At 38.3% G+C, this 14,934-nt stretch overlaps 1 long non-coding RNA gene across 1 annotated transcript in view; it reads left to right on the plus strand.

Annotated features, from left to right (window-relative positions):
• The first annotated feature begins 8,192 nt into the window (after positions 1–8,192).
• Positions 8,193–14,934, plus strand: part of LOC140850624 (uncharacterized) — an 84,681-nt gene continuing 77,939 nt past the window's right edge. The window contains exon 1 of the long non-coding RNA XR_012133572.1: positions 8,193–8,623. This is a non-coding gene — a long non-coding RNA (uncharacterized lncRNA). The remainder of the gene's footprint in view (positions 8,624–14,934) is intronic.

Below are 14,934 nucleotides of genomic sequence, written 5' to 3' on the forward strand. Positions count from 1 at the left end.
AACATTAGGTGATCTTTGAGTACTTTTAACGCCTAAATGTTAGGCTTGTTGAAAGCTCACTGAAACCTCTCCATGTTTTGGTGAGGCTTGTCCATTAGTAGGCTTCACTTCAAGATGCCAAGGCAGTGTCTCTCTGCATTTTGTTGGAGGTCACAAATGCCAGTATTTGTTCATTTTATCTGGGCTCTTTGATTTCTCTTCTGGAGAATGATTCAGTTTGTGATTTAGTATATGCTGATAACTGCATATCTATCATCATTCTATTCAAATGAGCTGAGAAATAGCATTGACTCATAGGGTGGTGGGGTGTTTTACCACTTAATGGGTAAAATTTCACTTGACCTCTTATTTTTATTTCAATACCTCACCCCCACTTTCAATTGACTAGTTTCCCTGAATCTGGACCTCCTATTCTTCAATTTTTCCAGGATAAAATCTTGTGATTTCCTCACAGGGAATCAGCATGGAAGCAGAAGAAACCTTGGTTTTAACTCCATATTATGCTCACTTTAAATTGAACTTAAATCCCCTCTGTGTCTTCCATGCCATATTTCATCTACTTTAGAAATAAATGGTGCTTCTTTCCTGAACCTTATATAGGTTTTACATGGTGATTGGTATGCTTTGTTATAGGCAACCTCTGTGCCTATATTGAGGCTTAAGCTCTCTTTACTCTGTTATGTCAATAATTATTCCTTTGTCCACTTTCTATCTTGAATATATTTATGGATATCATTCATTAACTGTGGCTTTCTTTTTTATTGAAATCCATTTATTGTCATTTTAGTGGAGTTACATAAGGCAGCAAAGATAAATACACATTTTAATGCAAGCTATTTATTGTTGTCTAAGGTTGATATGATTTTCATATGATTATTGGCCGTTCTGTTTTTTCTCTTGTGAATTGTCTGTTCATAGCCTTCCCCATGTTTCTGTTGGTGTGTGTGTGTGTGTGTGTGTGTGTGTGTGTCTATATGTTAGTCTTTGTAGGCAATCTTTACTCCTTGGGAGATATAAATAATTGTAACAAGAAAGAAAGTTGAATCCATAAAACACACAAATATGATGTCCCTTTTAACTAAGAAAAGTGAAATATATTTCCTGCAAATCTTTTTTATTATAAAAGAAGAGTTTTATAAAGCTCCTATTGCATATTACACATTATGCTGTGAAGTGGAAATTGCAAAACTTAATTTTTATTTTTCTCAAAGTAACTTTCTCTGCCTCCCTCAGATACTCAGTCCCATCTGCCCACCTGGCTTCAGTAGTTTGCCTTGCTCCTAATCTAAGCATCCCTGTCTACAATTTTGAATGAGGTTGTATTTAACTTATAAACCAATATGTGGAGAATTTACTTCTTTACAAAGCTTGTATTTTTTAAACACTAAAGAATTTTCCATTTTAACCACTTTTAAGTGTGCCATTTAGTAGCGTTTAAGTATATTCACAATGTCATACAACTATCTCTACCATCCATCTTCAGAACTTTTTTCATCTTCCCACACTAAAACTCTGTATTATTAAACAATAACTCCCCATATATCCCTTCTCCCAGGCCCTGGAAACTACAGTTCTATTGTCTACATCTATGAATGTAACTACTCTAGGTATCTCATGTAAGTGGAATCATACAGTATTTATCCTTTTCTGACTGGCTCGTTTCACTTAGGATAGCGTCTTCAAGGTTCATCCATGTTGTAGCATGTCAGAATTTTCTTTCTTCTTCAGGCTGAATAATATTCATTGTATGTATATGCCACATTTTGTTTATCTATTCATCCGTGAATGGACACTTGGTTTGCATCCTCCTTTTAGCTACCATGAATAATGCCACTATGAATGTTGGTGTACAAATATCTGTTCAAGACCCTGCTTTTAGTTATTTTGTAAGTAGAATCATTGGCTCCTAATTCTATTTTGTGATGTTTTGAGGAATTGCCATACCACTTTCCATAGCAGCTGCACCACTTTTACATTCCTGTTAGCAAGGTGCAGAGGTTCCAATATTTCCACATTCCCCCCAGCACTTGTTTTCTGTGTTTTTGATAAGAGCCACCCTAATGGATGTGAAGTGGTATCTCATTGTAGTTTTGATTTGCATTTCTCTAATGATTAGCCATGTTGAGTATCTTTTTATGTGCTTATTAACCATTTACATATCTTCTTTAGAGAAATGTATATTCAAGTCTTTTGCCCATTTTTAAATTGAGTTGTATATATTTTCTTGGTTTTGTTGAATTCTAGGAGTTCTTTGTTCTGTGTATTAACCCCCTATCAGATTTATGATTTGTAAATATTTTCTCCCATTTTGTGGATTGCCTTCTCTGTAGTGGTTTTTGATGTACAAAAGTTTTTAATTTTGATGTAGTCTAGTTTGTGTTTTTCTTTTGTTGCTTGTGCTTTTTGTGTCATATCCAAGAAATCACTGCCAAATCTAATGTCATAAAGCTTTTTCCTATGTTATATTTACTTCTAAGATTTTATAGCTGTACATCTTACATTTAGGTCTTTGATCCATTTTGATTTAATTTCTGTATATGGTGTAAGATAGGGGTTCAACTTCCTTCTTTTCTATGAGGATATCCAGTTTTCCCAACACCAATTTATTGAAACCTCCATTAAGTTTTGAAAATTCTTGGACAGCATATTTTCTAATATTGCTTCTGTCACATACTCTTCTGCCTTTTTCTTTTAGAATTTTTAACAGTATACCTCTCACTCTTCTGATTTTTCATCCCATTTTCTCTCTGTGCCTCAGTCTGATATTCTACACTGACGTATTTTGTTTACAATGACCTTTGCTGTGTCCAATATAATAAGCCAATCTATTAAACTCTTAATTTTGATTACTGAATTTTTTTAGCTTTTATACCTTAAGAGAATGAACTCTATTGGTTGGCTGATAGATACTGGTTACTTTCTGTGAATCAGGAATACTGGCACAGGAGATTAAAAAAAGGAGAGTAAGGGTGGGATATTTATAACTCTGGTCTATCCCTGAAAGGCATCTGCGCAGCTGCAGGACCAAGCAGCCCTCTAACACAAATTTTGCTCTCTGAGTCCAGCAACTGTTCTTCCTTACCCATTTCAGGCTTAAAAGAGATAATGTGCCCTGCTATTTCCTGTTCTTAGACAATACACTCACTCTAGTGTTTGCCTTTATTGTACACTTAACTTTGCAATTAGTCCTTTCAACATTCCTCAGATCAATCAACTTCAGTGCATCACCTTTGTCTACCTGGGGTATGACTGTAGTGGATTCGATATATGGAAAATCTTGGTTTATCAATAGTTTATTTACTGGTTTCTGGAGTTTGTGATATTTTGAAAGACCATTTGCATCCAAATATTATATAAATAAAGTATCCCATGTTACCTTTTACTACTTTTATGGCTTCAAATTTTACATTCGAATCTATGATCCATCTGGTATTTTTTATGATATTAGTAATTAAGTATTATTCATTTTTTCCTACAATTTTATGGCTATTTTTGCTTGTTTGTTGTTGGTTTGACTTTTAGAATGTGCTTCTAAAATTGAAACTATATTATTGATATTTTTATTGAACAAATTAAAATTTATAGATGAATTTAGGGATAAGTGACATCTTTATGAGTCTACTTTATAAGAGTGTGGCATTCTTTGCATTTGTTCAAGTCTTTATTGTATTTTTCACAAGCTTTTCAGTTTCTTTGTAGGGATCTTTTACAGTCTCTATTATCCTAGGTATTTTATCAAAGCTGTTATTTTAAAAGTTGTCTTCTTCCATGATAAGTTGTAGTTGGTGTTTGCACATATGAAGCCTAGTGATTCTTCATATGACTATTTTAATTTTGGACCTAGCTACTTTACTGAGTTGTCTTTGTTTGTAATATTTATCAATTTATGAAGTTTTCCTTTAACCAAACTCTGATAAGGGAAGCATAGAAGAAGGCATTTGCACTGTGTTCAACAAAAGCTCTAAGCAGTAAGTGACCCCTTAGCTGAGTCCTCAGGTTTAAGTGGGATTTTGAGAGTTGTAAGTAAAGGTGAGAGGAATATTGGAAGAATGTCCTAAATTAATGAAGGAACATATGATAATGTTTAGAAGAGACAAAGCACGTGGTTGACTTGAGGACTTATTCGTCATCCAGTATCATGGGGCAATGGGCAATGAAATGGAGAGTTGTGAGACATGAAGAGGATAAATAGGAATGAATTCATGTAGGGCTTTACAAGGAAGGAGCTCGGGAGTTATGCCAAGAACAATGGAGGCAACTGTAGAATTTTAGCAGAATATCAAGATGACTCTGCCAACATGGAGAACAGATTTATATGGTTAAGATGGTTGTACAAATATGTTGCAGTAATAAGGGGAGATAAACTTTGTAACATGAATAAAGAAGATTGCATGGGTCAAAGACATATTAATGAGATAGAATATGCAAGACTTGATGACTACTTGTCAGGGAGAGGAAAGGAAAAGGAGTGGTTAAGTCTGGCTGGGATAGTGGGTGGAGAAGGAAAGAATTTGTGACAGGAAGGGGATGGGTTCAGTTTTTGTGAGGTTGCATTTGAGAAGCCTATGAGACATATACATATTAATTTGCAAAACACATGTGTGTATTAGATCGAGTCATTTATTTATTTATTCAGCAAATATTGATTAAATGCTCTGTCTGTGTCAGATATTTTCTTCTTGGCAGGAACATACATAGGATATGCCCTCCTACCCTGTTGTAACAATCAAGGCAGAATGATGAGTATGAACGTATTTGTAATTTATACATTTTATATCCAAACAGAAAGCAAAGTGACTGTTATGGGCTGAATTACATTTCCCCCAAAATCATATTGAAGTCCCAACCCTTAGCACCTCAGAATCTAAGTCTATGAGAGATAAGATCTTTAAAGGGGTGATTAAGTTTAAATGTGGAGACTAGGGTGGAGCTCTAATACAATATGACAGCCGTCCTTCTAAGAAGAGGAAGAGACAGCAGCAGAGCCCACGCACAGAGGGATGACCAAAAGTAAACAGGCAGCAGGAGGATGTGGCCATCTTGAAGCCAATGAGAGAGGCCTTGGAGGCATCTAACCCTGCTGGCATTTTGATCTTGGACTTGCAGCCTCCAGAACTTGGAAACAAGTTTCTATTGTTTATAGCCAACCAGTATGTGGTGTTTTGTTATGGCAGCCCTAGCAAATGAATCCAACTCACTTACAAGCACACAGAGAAAATAATAAGGAGATATCAATAACCAGACAAGGACGATGCATAAGAATTATTCTTTTCCAACTTTATTAAGGAATAATTGAAAAATAAAATTGTGTATATTTAAGGTATACAATCTGATGATTTGATACACACATTTGTATGGAATGGTTTCCAAGATCAAGATAATTAATACATCCATCACCTCACATAGTTAGCCCTTTGGTGTGTGTGTAGTGGGAACGATTAATATCTACTCTCAGTAACTGTCAAGTATACAATACCATATAATTAACTACAGCAATTAATTTTTCTTAAATAGTTTTCAGAAAGTAACTAAATATTTAAATCCAATATTTGAATTTAAAATAAATTAGTAAATAAAATAAAATAAATGGACTATATTTTTCAGCGAAAGGTATAATTTATTAATAGAACTTTAAAATGTTTTACTTAAACATCACTTCTTTTATCCACTTTGCCATATTTTGTACCAAATGAACTTTGTATTATTCCTTAGAGTCTCAGAATGAATCAAATCCAGAGAGAGGTAAGGAAATTAAAGTGTTTTTTATTCTATGACACGGAGTAATTAATTGATATGCCTCATTATTTTGACCTTTCATCTATAAGCTATTTTTTTTTTGTATATTCTTAGTATATTATACTAAGGCAAAGTTCTCAAGGGTAAAGGGTAAATAACAGTAAATATTATCTTTTTTTTTAAGTAAATGTCAGTTCTTTGGCCTTTAACAAATTAGTGCTAGGAAATAAACTTACACTTCAGTGTTTCTGAAGCAAACAGTTTGTGATATCAATGTGAAAACAATAGTTGTGAAGGGAAAATAAATCTTTCGCAGGCATTATTTGCTCAGTTTCTTTGAACTGAGAAAGCTGGATCGATAATGGCTGAGTAGTCAGAGTGGATAGCTCCTGTAGGCCACTTAAATTCAATGCACTTTATTCCCAATCACTGTCTCTCTTTCAAAGTGTATGCAAGTTGTCCCACAGAGTTCACCCTTAAGTGTGTCCAGAGGCCAAGATTTAAGAGATGTTTTTTCCCATTGGTAAATTTACTTCCTAAGAAGTATCACTTAGATTATGCTTTAAAAGCATCTGATTTCCAAAGTGCTTGAACATATTGTGATGGCTCAGTTGCAGAAGTGACACAGGCCTCTGTGACCCTGTGACTCTGATTTGGGTAATTCATTAGTTTAGAAGCCAGCTGAAATCTGGCTTAAAGAAAGAATTGTTTTAGAAATGACTGAGAAAGAATTTGCTAGTGCACAAACTGAAAGTCCAGAGTGTTGGCAGATTCCAGGCACAGATTAATCAGGCTTCTACTCCATCTCTCTGAAATTCTTTTGGGAATTGCTCCTTAGCTTGTTGCCTATATTCCATCAAGGGCTCAAAAATGTTATAGCAGATGCCAAACACACTAAGTGAATTGTGGCCAAACAGGATCCACCCCTAGAGCCTGGAGTAGGGATAATTCCTAGCAGTAGCCCAAGGAAAGGGGATACTATAAGGGCGCCTCTATCCTTAGGTATGATTGTGCACTGAGATCTTTTTTATTTTAAATAAAAATGAGCTAAGTTCATTTTGAAAAATGTCACTAGTCCATGAATTTGATTCTAGAAATAACCCAAATAATTTTGCTTTTAGAATATTATATAACTAGGAACAAACAGTAAATCTGGCCCATAATAACCAAGCAAGTCTATAACATAGATAGTGTTTTTATTTCTTGACACCAATACTGCTACGCTTATTTTGGAAAGGGTAGGAGACCACATAAGTGAGTCTAAGTTTGCTAAGAACTCACTAGTTGATTTGATGTAAAGATCAGGCAATTAAAAATCAAAACAAGTCTCCTTTAGGGAAATACATTTTATTAGGTGCTAATCCAGCTGATTAGGCAGTAAACAGACTTTCCAAATAAAGCAGTTAATATCACAACATTGTTTCCTTTGTTCTGATTAGGACTCTCAATCAGGTCATAAAGGATATTTACGATAAATGATGACAAGTCTAGGGAGAAGTTGGGAGTCTGATTTAGAGACAGTGTTGTCTTACTTAACTGTAAGTTAATGCCACATAATAACTAAAGGAGACATCATACATATTCATGTCTTAATATTTATTTCATAGATATAATATTATCTCTGTGGCACAGATTCTCATATATACACTCATTCAATGATCATTTCCTGAATTTCCATTACACATATGAAACTTTTAAATGTTTAAAATTAAGAAAGACACAGTCCTTACATTCAAAGCTGTTATGATTCATTGGGGAAGATACATATATGATGAAATTTACAATGCAAGGTCTTGAATCTCATGTGTTACAAAGAAAAAGCAGTCTGAATTGGAGTAATTTGCCCCCCACAGCAGCAAAGAATTGCTATCCAAGGAAGGTGATCTAACAGCCCATCCGAAATTCCCAGTCAGCACTAGTGAGGTAATTTGCATGCAAACCCTGCCGAATCACCCTCCAAATAAGATACCCTGGTCTGAAAGAATCCTTTCTTTTCTTTCACTAATGACTTCCTTGCCTCCCATCTCCTTCTTATCAAAAAGACCTTCCGTTTAATACAATTCCTTGTAGCATCTGCCTACTTGCTAGATGGGATGCTGCCTGATTCATGGCACTTAATAAAGCCAATGAGATCTTCAAATTTACTTGACTGAATTTTGTTTTTTAACACATGCTAAGAATTTAAACTCCATTTTATGGTTAATGGGGAATCCCTGAAGGATGTACAATGAGGGAGCAAAAGATCATATAGAAGAGTGTTTATATCGGCCAGTAACTCATGGCTGCATGTAGCATTGAGATTTGGGAAATTCTGATTCTTAAAGAAAAGGGGAAAGGGATGGAGGAAAAGCAGTTATCAAGTGATTGCACGAGTCCTGGGGAAAACCACTTCCATAGTCGTCTCATTGGGGGGAAAAGGAGGAGTCAGAACTGAGAGGCATTCAGAAAATGGACTTAATAAATTTCGATGGGGCAAATGTTCAAGTCAAGCATAACTGTGGCTGGGACTGCTGTTCACCTTTCAATATTTATTCTCTCTTATTTAACACCATTGCCCAGAATTTTGGCTGGGTACACGGCCGCCCAGCTAAAACATTCTTCTTTAGAGCCATAGCTGGGTCTGGCCATAGGATTCAATTTGAGCATGGGAAGCCCGAGTGCAACTTGTAGAAATCTCAGTAAAAGAGAAGGGTTTCCTTTCTCCTGTTTCTTCCTTCCAGGGGCTGAGATGGATGAGGGTGGAACGCGCTGCAGGACCGTCACCCAGCCTGCACTGTGAGGTGGACGCCAGGCACTGCGGTGGCGCTGCGGAGCAGGAAGGTAGGGCCCGAGTCACTGAGGATTCCTTCTGGACCCCTTTCACCTGACACAAGAGATAAAGATAAAGGTATCTTTGTGTCATTCACACTTTAATTTTTTTGTGTTATATTCACCTGAGCTTATTCCTGACTAATTCAGTGACATGAGATCTCATAACTGAGAAATTACATAGCAGTGAGAGTGGACTCAGTGACATTTTAATAACAAACGATCCCAAATGTCAGTGGCTCAAAGCAACAGTTTTTTTCTCCCTATGCCACATGGCCATGCCTCACTGTAAAGGAATATGTAAGTGACATCCTCTTGTGTGCCCAGAAGGAGATGAGAACTAGAAATGCCGGTGAGCGTCATTAATATTTATCAAAGAACTTTTTGATGATGATGACATTAACCAGAAAGTGGAAGCAAGCAAGAAAGAAGGCAGTAGCCATAATGAATTTAATTATGGATATCTTGCCTCTGGAATTCAGGTTTCTTTGTATGTAATATAAAACTGAAAATATGGCTCTGGAATCTGAGTGACACTAGATGTAAGACAGATTGATCTATATACATACAGAATTTGAATCAATGTGCAACAATGACACTACCTGGGACCGGATTGCAGAGAAGAGAAAAGATGTGACAGAATCTTGGAGAAGTATTGCATTTAACCATGCAAAGAGAGGGGAAGGTCACAGTGAGAGCAGGTGAAGACTGGTCAGAGAAGTATCAGGAAAGCCAGGGCAGAGCAGGGTAACAGAAAACGGGAGAATTTTGCAGAGAAGTGATGTCAAAGGAAAAAGCAAGGTTCAGAGCAGTGGTGGTGGGGAGCCTGATTTCAGGGAGTTATAAAGTGAATGGGGTGAGATCGAGCAATGATCTAAAAGTAGCAGTGAGGTGTTTAGAGAATGATGGAAAAAAAACAAGATTAGCTACGCACACAGAAGCCCAGTCAACCTTTAAAATGTTTAGGAAGATATGAATTTTAGGAATTAACATTTTATTGAACAGTTATCTAAACCTGATAAGCACTCATTTGAAACCAATTTTAAAGACTCAGCCAGCCAATCACCCTGCGTTTATTCGGTAATCTGTGATACTGTGATACTTTTTCCTTGGCAGAAACAGAGTTATAACAGGATTTTCTAATCATTTTATCCCCCATGGGATTGCAGCATGTAGGAAAATAATGCCATACACCTAATGGAAAAAAAAGTAAAAACTCAATGTAATCCAGCACGTACCTAGAAATAAGCAATGCCAATAACCAAAATTGAACTTCCTTTAAATAAATTGGAATGATTCTCAACATGGATAATAAAGAACTGGGTCTGCCAGGGATGGTCTCTTGATGGAATCAACTTCCCCCCTGGTCCTGCCCTCCTTTCCATTATCTGCCTACTTGGTATCTGCCTACCAAGTCAGTTTTGCTTAGCAGCAGAGGAAATTTACTCCAGGGATTTGCTTCTCATTTCTTATTTTTTACCGACTGTATAACAAGAACTTAGCATTGAGGTCTGAATTATGTATAAATTAGGGATAAATCTGAAATGATAGACAATAAAGATACTTAAACTTTTATGTTTGTACAAATGAAATTTTAATTTTACTTACTATATGACATAATCATTCATAAAATAAGTGTGTGGCAGACTTAAAAATCAGTCAATTGTTAGCTAAAAATGGGGAGTGTAATGGATTATTAATAAAGAGAAATAGTTACAAACTCTAGGTAAATCAAGCTGAATCTTCTATTTAGTCTTATGAAAAATCTTTTCCTATTTAAAACACTGGGCAATATCACTATTTACACATTGCAATTATAAAAATCTTTAAAGAGCTAACTTTGAAATTAACTTCTGTAGCTCTCCATATTTTAATATATTTAAGAAACTGATTCAAATGTCTAGATATTTTGGTAGCAAATTTATAGACTAGACAGTTTCTTACATTGAAGCAAATTTGAATTCAATAATTTTACCTTGTTAAAATAATGTGGTCTCGAACCACGGAAGATGGCGGCGTGAGTAGAGCAGTGGAAATCTCCTCCCAAAAACACATAGAGCTATGAAAATATAACAAAGAAAAATCTTCCTAAAATAGAGACCACAGGACACAGGACAACATCCAGACCACATCCACACCTGCAAGAACCCAGCGCCTTGTGAAGGGGGTAAGATACAAGCCCCAGCCCGGCGGGACCCGAGCGCCCCTCCCCCCGGCTCCCGGCGGGTGGAGAGAAACCGGAGCAGTTTTTTTTTTGGCGAGCGCTTTTTGGAAGCCTTAGAGGGACGGGCCCCCGTTGCTGGGGAGGCAGGGTGGCGGGACCGGTGAGGAGGTGCCTGGGAACGGCGCCGGAGGACAAAGAATATCCCGCGTTTCTCCCTGCGAGACCTGGGGGCGGGTGCCTGAGACCGGTGCCTGAGGACGGAGGAGGTCGCGCGTTTTTCCCCTTTTTTTTTTCTCTTTTTGGCAAGCGCTTTTTGGAAGCCTTGAAGGGACGGGGACCCCAGTGCTAGGGAGGCACGGTGGCGGGACTGGTGAGCGGGTGGCTGGGACCGGCGCCTGAGGACAAAGAATATCCCCCGTTTTTCCCTGCGGGACCGGTGGGCGGGTGCCTGAGACCGGCACTTGAGGACAGAGGAAATCGCGCGTTTTTCCCCTTTTTTTTTTCTCTTTTCTGCGAGTGCTTTTTGGAAGCCTAAAAGGGACAGGGACCCCGGTGCTAGGGAGGCAGGGCGGCGGGACTGGTGAGCGGGTGCCTGGGACCGGCACCTGAGGACAAAGAATATCCCGCATTTTTCCCTGTGGGACCGGTGGGTGGGTGCCTGAGACCAGCACCTGAGGACGGAAGAAATCGCGCGTTTTTCCCCTTTTTTTTCTCTCTTTTTGCCAAGTGCTTTTTGGAAGCCTTGAAGGGACAGGGACCCCGGTGCTAGGGAGGCAGGGCGGCGGGACTGGTGAGCGGGTGCGTGGGACCAGTGCCTGAGGACAAAGAATATTGAGCGTTCCTTCCCTGCGGGACCGGTGGGTGGGTGCTTTTTGGAAGCCTTGAAAGGACAGGGACCCTGGTGCTAGGGAGACAGGGCAGCAGGACCAGTGCGCGGGTGCCTGGGACCGGCACCTGAGGAAAAAAAAAAAAAAAATCGCGTGTTTTTTCTTTTTTTTTTTTTTCCTTTCTGTTCCCTCTCTCATTGTTGCTGTTGTTGTTTTGGTTTGGAGAGTGCTTTTTGGAAATCTTAAAGGGGCAGGACAGGTCACTTAGACCAGAAGCAGGGAATCTGGGGATCTCTGGGCACTCTAACCCCCTGGGCAGCAGGGAGCACAGAGGCCCCTTACGGAGATAAATAGTCTCCTGGCTGCTCCCCCTCTAACGGGGCTCCACCATTTTGGAGGAACAGCCCCAGCCAGGCCAAGCCCACAGCAACAGTGGAGATAAACCCCAAAGCAACTGGGCAGGAAGCAGAAGCCCTGTCTGCGCACAGCTGCCCAGCACAAGCCACTAGAGGTCGCTATTCTCCCAGGAAAAGGCTACAAACCAACAAGAAGGGAAGCTCTTCCAGCGGTCACTTGTACCAGCTCTGCAGACTATCTCTATCACCATGAAAAGGCAAAACTACAGGCAGACAAAGATCACAGAGACAACACCTGAGAAGGAGACAGACCTAACTAGTCCTCCTGAAAAAGAATTCCAAATAAAAATCATGAACATGCTGACAGAGATGCAGAAAAAAATGCAAGAGCAATGGGATGAGATGCAGAGAAAAATGCAAGAGCAGTGGGATGAGATGCAGAGAAAAATGCAAGAGCAGTGGGATGAAGTCCGGAAGGAGATCACAGATGTCAGGAAAGAGATCACAGAAGTGAAACAATCCCTGGAAGGATTTATAAGCAGAATGGATAAGATGCAAGAGGCCATTGAAGGAATAGAAGCCAGAGAACAGGAACGTATAGAAGCTGACATAGAGAGAGATAAAAGGATCTCCAGGAATGAAACAACACTAAGAGAAATATGTGACCAATACAAAAGGAAAAACATTCGTATTATAGGGATACCAGAAGAGGAAGAAAGAGGAAAAGGGATAGAAAGTGTCTTTGAAGAAATAATTGCTGAAAACTTCCCCAAACTGGGGGAGGAAATAATCGAACAGACCATGGAATTATACAGAACCCCCAACAGAAAGGATCCAAGGAGGACAACACCAAGACACATAATAATTAAAATGGCAAGGATCAAGGACAAGGAAAGAGTTTTAAAGGCAGCTAGAGAGAAAAAGGTCACCTATAAAGGAAAACCAATCAGGCTAACATCAGACTTCTCAACAGAAACCCTACAGGCCAGAAGAGAATGGCATGATATACTTAATGCAATGAAACAGAAGGGCCTTGAACCAAGGATACTGTATCCAGCACGACTATCATTTAAATATGATGGTGGGATCAAACAATTCCCAGATAAGCAAAAGCTGAGGGAATTTGCTTCCCACAAACCACCTCTACAGGGCATCCTACAGGGACTGCTCTAGATGGGAGCACCCCTAAAAAGAGCACAGAACAAAACACACAACATATGAAGAAGGGAGGAGGAGGAATAAGAAGGGAGAGAAGAAAAGACTCTCCAGACAGTGTATATAACAGCTCAATAAGCGAGCTAAGTTAGGCAGTAAGATACTAAAGAAGCTAACCTTGAACCTTTGGTAACCACAAATCTAAAGCCTGCAATGGCAATAAGTACATATCTTTCAATAGTCACCCTAAATGTAAATGGACTTAATGCACCAATCAAAAGACATAGAGTAATAGAATGGATAAAAAAGCAAGACCCATCTATATGCTGCTTACAAGAAACTCACCTTAAACCCAAAGATAAGCATAGACTAAAAGTCAAGGGATGGAAAAACATATTTCAGGCAAACAACAGTGAGAAGAAAGCAGGGGTTGCAGTACTAATATCAGACAAAATAGACTTCAAAACAAAGAAAGTAACAAGAGATAAAGAAGGCCACTACATAATGATAAAGGGCTTAGTCCAACAAGAGGATATAACCATTCTAAATATATATGCACCCAATACAGGAGCACCAGCATATGTGAAGCAAATACTAACAGAACTAAAGAGGGAAATAGACTGCAATGCATTCATTGTAGGAGACTTCAACACACCACTCACCCCAAAGGATAGATCCACCGGGCAGAAAATAAGTAAAGACACACAGGCACTGAACAACACACTAGAACAGATGGACCTAATAGACATCTATAGAACTTTACATCCAAAAGCAACAGGATATACATTCTTCTCAAGTGCACATGGAACATTCTCCAGAATAGACCACATACTAGCTCACAAAAAGAGCCTCAGTAAATTCCACAATATTGAAATTCTACCAACCAATTTTTCAGACCACAAAGGTATGAAAGTAGAAATAAATTCTACAAAGAAAACAAAAAGGCTCACAAACACATGGAGGCTTAACAACATGCTACTAAATAATCAATGGATCAATGAACAAATCAAAATAGAGATCAAGGAATATATAGAAACAAATGACAACAACAACACTAAGCCCCAACTTCTGTGGGATGCAGCGAAAGCAGTCTTAAGAGGAAAGTATATAGCAATCCAGGCACACTTGAAGAAGGAAGAACAATCCCAAATGAATAGTCTAACATCACAATTATTAAAACTGGAAAAAGAAGAACAAATGAGGCCTAAAGTCAGCAGAAGGAGGGACATAATAAAGATCAGAGAAGAAATAAACAAAATTGAGAAGAATAAAACAATAGCAAAAATCAACGAAACCAAGAGCTGGTTCTTTGAGAAAATAAACAAAATAGATAAGCCTCTAGCCCAACTTATTAAGAGAAAAAGAGAGTCAACACAAATCAACATAATCAGAAATGAGAATGGAAAAATCACGACAGACTCCACAGAAATACAAAGAATTATTAAAGACTACTATGAAAACCTATATGCCAACAAGCTGGAAAACCTAGAAGAAATGGACAACTTCCTAGAAAAATACAACCTCCCAAGACTGACCAAGGAAGAAACACAAAAGTTAAACAAACCAATTACAAGCAAAGAAATTGAAACAGTAATCAAAAAACTACCCAAGAACAAAACCCCGGGGCCGGACGGATTTACCTCGGAATTTTATCAGACACACAGAGAAGACATAATACCCATTCTCCTTAAAGTGTTCCACAAAATAGAAGAAGAGGGAATACTCCCAAACTCATTCTATGAAGCCAACATCACCCTAATACCAAAACCAGGCAAAGACCCCACCAAAAAAGAAAATTACAGACCAATATCCCTGATGAACGTAGATGCAAAAATACTCAATAAAATATTAGCAAACAGAATTCAACAGTATATCAAAAGGATCATAC

Source organism: Manis javanica, chromosome 7 (assembly GCF_040802235.1).
Source record: "Manis javanica isolate MJ-LG chromosome 7, MJ_LKY, whole genome shotgun sequence".
Lineage (NCBI taxonomy): Eukaryota > Metazoa > Chordata > Mammalia > Pholidota > Manidae > Manis > Manis javanica.